The sequence below is a fragment of the Panthera tigris genome, chromosome D2 (genome assembly GCF_018350195.1).
Source record: "Panthera tigris isolate Pti1 chromosome D2, P.tigris_Pti1_mat1.1, whole genome shotgun sequence".
In the NCBI taxonomy this organism is placed as follows: Eukaryota; Metazoa; Chordata; class Mammalia; order Carnivora; family Felidae; genus Panthera; species Panthera tigris.
The window spans coordinates 32634983-32646561 of record NC_056670.1 but is presented as its reverse complement, the minus strand read 5'-3'; the positions used below and the strand labels follow the sequence as shown (position 1 = coordinate 32646561).

Genomic DNA, 11579 nt, shown 5'->3' with positions numbered 1-11579 from the left:
CCTAAACCTAAATACAGTTCAAAAGGAAAAATTCCCAAGTCACTGTGGTCCAGTTTTCTTTTCACTGACTCTTTTTTCTTAGTCAACACGTAAACGGACTCTTTTTAACTGAATTGTGTGTGTACACTCCTTGTGTGTGTGCTGGGGAGGGACGGAACAGGAGGGGACCAGAGATAAAAGCCTGAGAATTTCCGGGAGCCCTTTCACTTTCCCGCCTCAATACTGAGGGGGGCGGGGCCCGAGGCCGGACCGGGGCGGGTTGCTTCCCTGGCCCCGCCCCAACCCTAGTTCTCCGTGCCCCTCCCACATGCGTTTCGCCATGATCCCAACAGGCCCAGCGGCTAGGAGGGTCACGTGAGGGTGGGCGGTGGAGGAGGAGGAGGTTTTCCTCCGCTGGTTTTTCGTCTCTATGGTTGTCAGAGGTGGGCGGCTTTGATCCAAAGGCATTGGCAGCTCCAGTGTGGACGGACAGGTGAGTCCTGGACCCTTAAAGGTGTGAGGGACAGCCATTTAGGGAAGGCGAAAGGGAAGGCAGGGCGAAACAGCTTTAAAGGATCTGGCCGCCCGTGTGTTGGCTTTGGGATCCGGCGACTTCTCGGGTCTGGCGGCATAGCTGTCTTCCCTGACGCGCTCAGTTCAGGGGCTTGAGAGGAGTCCTTAGTCGTGTCTGCTTGCCGTCCTCCGCTTTCCTTCATCTCACCTCGTCCCTTTTCGCTGTCCCGGGAGAGCTCCCAGTGCAGAGTTCCCAACGGCGAGGTTCACTTGGGCGCCGATGTCCCTCTCTTTTTCGGCAACCTGGAGATACACAGGTAGACTTGACTAGTTTCGCTGGGATTTGTTGATGTGGATGGACGTGGGTGATGGAGTTTACACTTAGATGCCTTATGGGTAGAAATATTAATTATTGAATCGGAAAAAGAAGTAGAAAGTTCTCCTTCGGGAACCCGAAGGAGCAAAACATAGTGCAGCCTTCTTGGACTGTTCAGTTTTTATCTTTTACGATGCTTTCCGTTTTCATTCTCGCTTAAGTTTCCTTTTTACCATCCCGTCCTGGCCCACCGTACGATGTTTTGAGAATGAGCCGAGTGTTACTGACTCTGTGTGAATGTTGAGAGAAGAGTTTAAAACGGACTGTTCTTTAAGTTGCTGTCTCTGCTATCTTATGGTTACTTTTCCTTCCCTTTCAGATGCCTAAAAAGTGTTGTTAAGTATTTGTAAATGTAATGTAAGAAGAATTACTATTTTATGGCCAAGGGACTGGAATAAACTATTCCCCTTGTGGTACCTGGAAAGACTCACTTTCTTTGTTATTTTATAAATGTTTTTATCTCCAAATTTTGGGGTGGTTTGGCTATACCTTTGTTTATGTTAAAGTACCCCTTAGGTCCCGTGTGCAAGTAATCTAGCAGTAGAAGAAAGGAGTATGCTGACAAAGTGAACCAATTTGGGGTTGATAGATGTAGAATTAAAGTTTAAAGTTAAACCATATGACTAATAAAACGTCAGCATCTTGAGACACAGATATCACCCTGGATGACCAACACGCTGTCTTTCTGGTGTTGGACAAGGTAATGAGTTTGTTGAACATCATCTTGTCTTAAAAACTTTTTAAAACTTTTCACTTGTTTGTGAGAAGATGGTGTTGGCCTCCAGCTACTCTTTATAGTCACCCTTGATAGGTGATTATCTCTTCCACTTAAGATCATCACTCTGGCCATCTAATTATGTCTGGCCATCTAATTATGTCATTGACACCCTCTAAGTGTCCTTACTGAAAATTGTGAAACACAGAGTAATACTAACAAAAAGTGAAGATTCAGGAGTTGGTTCTGTGCTTGGGGAGAAAGGGAAAGAGTGATAGAAGCTAATAAAAGCAAGAGAACAAAAGCACGTATCGCTACCTTCCTTTATAATTTATAGACCATATTCAGTAGACTTTTTATATTCCCACGGGTGCATCCTTGAGACTGACTTTCCTATATTTAAGAATGAACAATGGTATGTAACTTTTCCCATGATGCATTATTACATGAAATAATTATAACTGATTTAACTGACCCTTCAGGTCTTATATTATTTAGAATTATAGGACTAAAGTAATTGATAAGGTTATTAAACCTAATTTGGACACTTTTAATCTTTAGTTTTACTTTTTGAGCAATTTTTGTAGTGGTGGCATCACGTGCTGAATGTTAACCAGTATTTTCCATATAGAGTTGTTTAGTATATTCGTCTTTTTGCTTTAATTTATTTATTTTGAGAGAGAGAGAGAGAGAGAGAGAGAAGTGGGAAAGAGGCAGAGAGAGGGAGAGACAGAATCCCAAGCAGGCTCCACACTGTCAGCGCAGGGCCAGACGGGGGGCTGAACCACAAGATCATGACCTGAGCCAAAATCAAGAGTGTGGTGCTCAGGGTGCCTGGGTGGCTCAGTAGGTTAAGCATCTGATTTCGGCTCAGGTCACGATCTCCCAGTTTATGGGTTCAAGCCCCAGAGCCTGCTTCGAATTCTGTGTCTCCCTCTCTCTCTGCCCCTCCCCCGCTCGTACTCTGTCTCTCTCTCTCTCTCTCAAAAATGAATAAACATTAAAAAAAAAAAAAAGAGTGGGATGCTCAACTGACTCAGGCACCCTTATATATTCCTTTCAAAAAGGGAATCAATTTTGTTTTTAAAGTTTTACTTGCACTTTTTATTTTTTCCCCACTCAAAACAAAAATAGCTTGGGTGTTTGCCAACTAAAAAAGTTGATTCTTTTAAAATAGATTTTCTAGGGGCGCCTGGGTGGCTCAGTCGGTTGAGTGTCCGACTTCGGTTCAGGTCGTGATCTCGCGGTCTGTGAGTTCGAGCCCCACGTCGGGCTCTGTGCTGACAGCTCAGAGCCTGGAGCCTGTTTCAGATTCTGTGTCTCCCTCTCTCTGACCCTCCGCCGTTCATGCTCTGTCTCTCTCTGTCTCAAAAATAATGTTAAAAAAAAATAAATAAAAAATTAAAAAAAATAAAATAGAGGGCGCCTGGGTGGCGCAGTCGGTTAAGCGTCGGACTTCAGCCGGGTCACGATCTCGCAGTCTGTGAGTTCGAGCCCCGCGTCAGGCTCTGGGCTGATGGCTTGGAGCCTGGAGCCTGTTTCCGATTCTGTCTCTCCCTCTCTCTCTGCCCCTCCCCCGTTCATGCTCTGTCTCTCTCTGTCCCAAAAATAAATAAAAAACGTTGAAAAAAAAATAAAATAGATTTTCTATACACTTTGTAAATTATGAGAAAATTGTTAATGCTTTTAAGACATTAAATGTTGTTACATGAGCATATTTGAGAAGAAAACACAGGGCAGGATTTTTAAATGTTTTATATTTCCTGTTATAAAAGTGTATGTGCCTGTTTTGGAAAAATGGAAATATGATGAAAATATAACATTGAAAGTCGGAATCCTAATTTATGTTTTCCCCTGCCACCCTGTAACCACTAGTTAGTTCCCTTTGCATATTTGTGAATCAGTGTGCAAAAGTAGAGTCTCAAGTAAAACTCCCTGGGAGAGATGGTGGTACTAATAGCTCCAGGCTTACATCCTACAACCTTAGAAGCTCCAAAAGAGAGAGAACTTCCCTGTGTCTGTGATTCCAGCAAACTACTGTATGAGAATTTCATTAACCTGACTTGGGTCATTGCCCATCCTGGCAGTAGTCTCTATGGTCAGAGTGATAGAATGCTTTGTGTGGTCAAGATTGGATCTTGTTCTCACCATGGAGTGGGGTAGGGGGATAACCGTTTTAAACTACATGAATTAGGAACAGGCAACGTCAGGGTGCCTGCCTGGCTCAGAGGTAGAGTATCCCCCTCTTGATCTTGGGGTTGGGAGTTCAAGCCTCACATTGGGTGTAGAGTTTACCTAAAAAAAAAATAGACAACAGGTTTTCTTTAGGGAAATTGAGGTGTCATTTTTCTGGAGAGGGGAGAATGATTCCTGGGCAGGCAAAAACAACAGATGTTCACTGAAATAATTTTATATGTATTTGTTTTCTTTTAATTAAGAGAACTTGCTTTCCTTTACCCAATATAAATTAATTGTATTTTTTTTTTAATTTTTTTTTTAACGTTTATTTATTTTTGAGACAGAGAGAGACAGAGCATGAACGGGGGAGGGGCAGAGAGCGAGGGAGACACAGAATCGGAAGCAGGCTCCAGGCTCTGAGCATCAGCCCAGAGCCTGACGCGGGGCTCGAACTCATGGACCGCGAGATCGTGACCCGAGCTGAAGTCGAGCGCTCAACTGACTGCGCCACCCAGGCGCCCCATAAATTAATTGCATTTTGCAGTTTGAGTGTTAGTGTTTTTTTTTAATGTCTATTATTTTATTAATTTATAGAACTTGAAATTTAAACTCCTTGACTAGCATATATTTGTGCTGTTGTTATATGTTTAGCCCTGTTCTCTGGAGTATTCAGCTTTTCTAACTTTAGGTATATTGTGTGTTTGTCAGTTTGTTAAAATCATTTATTGGTAATTTTTTTTTTTTTTTTTACTGTAGGTGAACTTAACAAATTGTAGTTTTATAAATAGTAAATAGGGGCGCCTGGGTGGCGCAGTCGGTTAAGCGTCCGACTTCAGCCAGGTCACGATCTCGCGGTCTGTGAGTTCGAGCCCCACGTCAGGCTCTGGGCTGATGGCTCGGAGCCTGGAGCCTGTTTCTGATTCTGTGTCTCCCTCTCTCTCTGCCCCTCCCCCGTTCATGCTCTGTCTCTCTCTGTCCCAAAAATAAATAAAAAACGTTGAAAAAAAAATTTAAAAAAAATAGTAAATAAAGTTTTGAATATTTAAATGTATGTAGTCAGTATGGTTAAATGCTTGATTCTTTTAATTATTACACGTTTAAAAATCTGTTAGTATAGAGGGGCGCCTGGGTGGCTCAGTCGGTTGAGTGTCTGACTGCGGCTCAGGTCATGATCTCGCGGTCCGTGAGTTCAAGCCCCGCATCAGGATCTGTGCTGACAGCTCAGAGCCTGGAGCCTGCTTCAGATTCTGTGTCTCCCGCTCTCTGCCCCTCCCCCGCTCATGCTGTGTCTCTCTCTGTCAAAAATAAATAAACTTAAAAAAATATATATTTAAAAAAATGTGTTAGTATAGTAACCATTTCATTTTGAGCATTGTATGAAAAAGAAATTATAATTGTCACAAATTGCTGTCACTGGGCATTAACTTTAAGACTATAGTTAACATTAATGTCTGGTTTTGTATCTCTATGGATTATTCTAATGGTTCATTATATTTTAAGAGGAAATATAATTGAAGTTACATATTGTTTACTCCACTGTCTTGATTTTGTTTAAAGGAAATGTTAGCAGTTCAATTCAATGGACATTTGAGCTTTAGTTGCAAACGTTGGTGTCATGGGCTTTAGTTTAGACAGATGCATATTCTAAAATCCAACTCCATCACTTCTTGATGTTGAGCAAGTTACTTAATCTCTCTGAACTTGAGTTTATTCCATTATCAAAATAGAAATAATAACACTTGTCTCAAGGTGGGGGGGTCTTATGAGGAGTAATTTAATGTATGCCAAGGGTCTGGGACGTAGTAGGTACTTATTAAATGTAATTGTTAATAATAATGAGAACAAGAAATAACATCTAAAAAGATTTTACTACCCCAATTTCAAAATGTTTAGCTCCAGAGGGTTTAAATGTATATATAGGTGTTACGGAATTAATTGTTTTGTGTCAGTTTGTCTTGATTTTAGCAGGTTTTTAAATTCTGTGTTACATAGATAGCAATAAACTAAAAGACTGTTTAAACTACATAATTATTAGAGGACTGCCCAAGTATTTGAAGATGGCCTAGTCCAAGTATGAAAACTGTTAGGATAGGGGAATGTATTGAGAGAATTTTACACAGACTCTGAGCTCAGCAAAGTTTAATATTAAGTAGGGCTTACATTCCTTGGCTATACAAGGCGACCTAGGTGTTGAGCACCTTGGATGTTGATATAAGAATTTATGGTGACTTTTGGTAATAGGCAGAAATAATAAAAATGGATTAGCTTTTATTTTTATTTATTTAATGTTTTATTTATATTTGGGAGAGACAGAGCGCTAGTGTGGAAGGGGCAGAGAGATGGAGACAGAATCTGAAGCAGGCTCCAGGCTCTGAGCTGTCAGCACAGAGCCCAACACGGGGCTCGAACTCAAGAGCCATGAAATTATGACCTGAGCTGAAGTTGGACACTTAACCGACTGAGCCACCCAAGAGCCCTGGATTAGTTTTTATTTTTAAGGATGAGTTCAGGGTGATGGTCACATGAAGTAGTGCTTTGAGAACATGTTATATTGGACACCTGCAGGTGGAAGAGATAATAGTTTTGAATGTTACTTGAAAAACAAAAAAAGGCAGCTGTAGAATTGAACAACTGTGAAAAGTGACTGGCTCTAAATATAATTTTTATGTGGTATGGGAAATTAAATATTGCCACTTTGGGAGGAGAGGTGTTTTAGCCCTATTTATGAGCAGATAAATAGCTAGATTATCTTTTTTTCCCCGAACTGATAGAGTAATCAGTTTTAACATTTCCTAGGCCAACTAACAATAAGTTCAAGGTGGTTTTTACTAACCTTGAGAAAATTGAAAACTTAATGTAATCTTGGAGAAATATATTCATATAATTCATGTCAGGTATACAAATAATGTTTACATTTCTCTTCAAAGTGATTTCATATTGGTCATTTAAATCTTAAAGTCCCTATCTTAATACCTTGCTTGTTCAGAGTTGGTGGTTACTTCGTGTCTATTTTTTTTTTCTTGAGAGTGTGCACATGTGCGCAAGCAAGCGCATGAGCAGGGGAGGGATGGAGAGAGACAGGAAGAGAGAGAATCTCAAGCAGGCTCAGCACTGTCAGCACAAGAGCCTGACACGGGGCTTGAACTCATGAACCATGAGATCATGACCTGAGCCGAAATAGAGTCAGACACTTAGTGGACTGAGCCACCCGGGCATCCCTAGGCTGATTGATTCTTGATGCCAGAACCAAGTCTTACTCATCATAATATCCTGAATATGCAGCAGAGTATTTGTAGTCTATACAAGTTCAGAACATGTTTGGTGAAGAGTAAGATATTTCATCTGCCTAAAAATCAGAATAGAAATAAGATATAATTCAATAGATTAAGTCTGCACACTGTAACCTATATCAGTCTGATGCATTAGGAAAACTTACTTGGAGACCTCTAGAAAATTCCATCCACACTTTTTACCACACATCAATAAACATGTTTTATCTGTAATACATACCAAGGCAGTGGAGAGAGAGAGAGAGGAAAAACATTTCCATTCGTTAAGGAGCTCATAGTCTAGTGGTAGAGACAGCCAGATGAATTGATAATTACAACTTAGATTTATGCTAATTAAGATTCAAATTAAAAATTCAGTTTATCGCTTCAGTAGACACATTTCAGGTGCTCAGTAGCCGCATGTGGCTTGTGCTTACTGTATTGAATAGTAGATGTAGAATATTTCTATCATCGCACCACATTCTGTTTGACAGAGCTGTTGTAGAACATTATACACTTGAACCTACATTCCCTAATTTCAGCTGATAGTTAATTTTCATTTCAATCATATTCCTTCCTTGTTCAAATAAAACTTGCTTTTAGATTTGAAAGTTGTATTTTTTAAAATTATCAAGTGAATTTTATAATACATTTCAAATAAAGTGATATTGTTCATTTTCTCATGTCTTTGATATGTGATAGCATTTAAATTAAGTAGTTTCAGAATTTGATTAAAAAGTTTTTTTTAAAGTTTATTCATTTTAGAGAGAGAGAGAGAGAGAGAGAGAGAGAGAGAGAAAGAACACAAGTGGGGGTAGTGCAGAGACAGAGAGGGAGACACAGAATCCGAAGCAGGCTCCAGGCTCCGAGCTGTCAACACAGAGCCCAACAGGGCTGGAACTCACGAACCATGAGATCATGACCTGAACCGAAGTCAGACATTTAAATGACTGAGCCCCCCGGGTGCCCCTCAGAATTTGATTTTTAACTTCAGCATTGGTATCATCTGACTTTCTATCCTAATAATTTCTGAGATGGCAGTGTAGCATAATGGTTAAGAGCAATGGCTTTGAGATCAGAGAAATCTTCCTCTGCCATCTGTTGGCTGTGACTTTAAGCAAATTTTCTAAAAGCATTGAGCTGTGGTGTCCTCAGTAAAATAGGAGTAATAATACTTATTGCAAGGGTTATGGAAAATTAAATAAGGTAACAGATATTAGGCTTTTAGTGTAGTACCCCTCACAGAGTATTGTTCATTAAATGCTGGCATTAAAGAGAATTTTGAACAATGAGTTGTTTAAAAGTTATTTAAAAGAAAACAATTTTTTGAGAAGGTTGGAGACATTGGAATAGAGGCTGGGTATTAGAACATACCAAGGAATCAATGTGAAATTTGTTAAGTGTAAGTGTGACATGATTATGTGGAAGGAAAGTCTATATTTTTGGAGACATATCAAAATATATAGCAGTGAAATGATAGACTGTCTTGAGAGTTGCATAAAAATGATTCACAAAGACATACGAATAAAAGGGATGGAAAAATTGGTCTTAATATCCATTTCTGGTGAAGAAGGATTAATAAGTACCATATTTACCTTCCTGCCTGAAATAGCTAAAAAGGCAGACCAAATATACAAAGCAGTGGTTTCCTAGATTTTGGACATGGTGCAGCAAAGGAAGGTGATCCTTGAGAGATGGGAAACAGATGGGGTGAGCTCTGTGACTGCTCTGGTGTGCTGCCTGGAGTTTCCCCCCTGTAGAGCAGGGAGGGGGAATCCCAACCAGAGCACAGGGGTCTCCTTGAATTGACATAGCCTGGGGAGGCCAAGGCGGCTGGAGTTTGCACGACAGGGTACTAGAGATGAGAAAGCTGAAAGGAGAGAAAACTTTGGACATCTGCAGAGGCTCCCCCTCAAGTACTGAGTGGAGAACTGATCAGTGCACACATGTGAGGAAACTACTGAAGCTAGGAAAAGAACCACCTGAAAAGAATAGAGAACAGTACTCGAAAGAGTTTTCGCAAAGGCAGAAATAGTGGTTTTTTTTCCTGTCAGCCAGAGTGGAAAATGTCTTACTAGGTCATATAGAGTACTCAGAAGGGCTTTGTTTTAGTAGTGGGATAAAATTAGGTGCTCCAGCCCAACCTAAAAAGCTTTAAAAAAAAAAAAAAAAAGCAAGACCTGAAAAGGTCAAACTGTTTCTAAGAGACTTAATTATAAGCTCAAGAACAGTTATAGGAATTCAAAAATATCTAGCACCCAACAAGGTAAAATTCACAGTGTCTAGCATCCAATCAGAAATTGCTAGGCATAGGGTGCCTGGGTGATTCAGTCTGTTAAACACCAGACTCTTGATCTCAGCTCAGGTCTTGACCTCGGGGTTGTGAGTACAAGCCCTGCATTGGGTTCCACACTGAGTGTGGAGCCTACTTAAAAAAAAAAAAAATTACTAGGCATGTAAAGGAGCAGGAAAATATGACCTATGATGACAAGAAAAAAAATAGTCAAAAGCAAAACTGGTGACAGGTGATAGAATTAGTAGAGAGGAGTATTAAAACAGTTTTTATAATTGTATTTCATATGCTTAAGAAACTAAAAGAAAGATTGATTATGTTAAATAGAAGCATGGAAGATAGGGAAAAGACCCAAATGGAACTTCCAGAGATAGAAACTATAATGTCTGAGATGAAAACTACACTTGTTGGCATTAATGACAGATTAGACATTGGAGAAGGAAATTTATACTGAAGCGCATGAAGTATACAAAATAATCTATGAAGAGCTCTTGCTATAAGTACTTAATTTGACTCTGGTCAAGTTTTTACATGTAACTTGAATTTATGGGAGATAAAGGGACTAGAGAAACATTGAAACCATGCTGTAAGGAAGCAACTAGATAAATCCAGAATTTGAGAAATGCTGCAATTTACTTGCCCTGTTCTCTTTGAAAATTAAGGTTGTGCTGTGATTACACAACATGGTGGATATACTTAATGTAACTGAATTGTATACTAAAAAGTGGAGAAAATGGTAAGTTTTATGTATATTTTACCATATTTTTAAAAAAGTACTATTTTAATCATTTTAGGTGCACTGTTGGGAGGCATTAAGTATATCTCCGTTGTTCTGCATGCATCCCCACCATTCATTTCCAAAACATTTTCTTCTTCTTAAATGGAAAACTGTACCCATAAAATGGTAACTCTCCTTTTATTTCTCTTGCCAGTCTCTGGCATCACCAATCTACTTTCCTGTTCAATGAATTTCACTACTGTAGGAACTTATAAGTGCAATCTTATAGTATTTGTCTTTTTGTGACTGGCGTATTTCACTTATATAATGTCTTTAATGTTCATCCATGTCGTAGGATGCATCAGAATTTCCTTCCTTTTTTAAAAAATTGTTTTTATTGTGGTAGAATACACATAAAATTGACCATCTCAACCATTTAAAAAAAAATTTTTTTTAACGTTTATTTATTTTTGAGACAGAGAGAGACAGAGCATGAACGGGGGAGGGTCAGAGAGAGAGGGAGACACAGAATCTGAAACAGGCTCCAGGCTCTGAGCTGTCAGCACAGAGCCCGATGTGGGGCTTGAACTCACGGACTGCGAGATCATGACCTGAGCCGAAGTCGGACGCTTAACCGACTGAGCCACCCAGGCGCCCATCTCTCAACCATTTTTTTTTTTAATTTTTTTTTTAACGTTTTTATTTATTTTTGAGACAGAGAGAGACAGAGCATGAATGGGGGAGGGTCAGAGAGAGGGAGACACAGAATCTGAAACAGGCTGCGGGCTCTGAGCTGTCAGCACAGGGGCCCGATGCGGGGTTCGAACTCACGGACCGCGAGATCGTGACCTGAGCCGAAGTCGGCGCTCAACCGACTGAGCCACCCAGGCGCCCCTCTCAACCATTTTTAAGTGTACAGTTCAGTGGTATTAATCTAAGTACATTCAGATTCCTGTGAAACCACCACCAACATCCATCTCCAGAACTTGCAAATTTATATTAAATACATCTATTTTTTTTAACATTTATTTATTTTTGAGGGACAGAGAAAGACAGAGCATGAGCAGAGGAGGGGGAGAGAGAGAGGGGGAGACACAGAGTCTGAAGCATCCTCCAGGCTCTGAGCTGTGTGTTAGCACAGAGCCTGACTCAGGGCTCCAACTCACGAACTGCAAGACCATGACCTGAGCTGAAGTCGGACGCTCAACTGACTGAGCCACCGAGGTGCCCTAATACATCTATTAAATAATAACTCTATATTACCGCCCCCCACCCCCAGCCCCATGTAACCATGATTCGACTTTCTGCCTCTAAGATTTTGACTACTCTAGGTACCTCATGTAAGTGGAATCATACAGTGTTTGTTGAGACTGATTTATTTCACTTAGTGTAATATTGAATAACATTCATCCATGTTGTATTGTGTGTCAGAATTTCCTGCCTTTTTATGGCTGAATAATATTCCATTGTATGTATAAACCATATTTTGTTTATCTGTTCATCTGTTGATGGACACTTGGGTTGCTTCCACTTTTTGG

General features: G+C 40.2%; 1 protein-coding gene across 7 annotated transcripts in view; it reads left to right on the top strand.

Moving 5' to 3' along the window:
• Positions 1-328: 328 nt before the first annotated feature.
• MICU1 (mitochondrial calcium uptake 1) overlaps positions 329-11579 on the top strand; it is a 246943-nt gene continuing 235692 nt past the window's right edge. For 3 of the 7 annotated variants that reach the window (XM_042960435.1, XM_042960439.1, XM_042960437.1), the window contains exon 1: positions 331-472. The gene's annotated coding sequence lies outside the window, so the exon portion shown is untranslated. Of the gene's footprint in view, positions 473-11579 lie in introns of all 7 variants that reach the window. The other 4 variants (XM_042960433.1, XM_042960432.1, XM_042960436.1 and 1 more) reach the window with 4 other exon arrangements.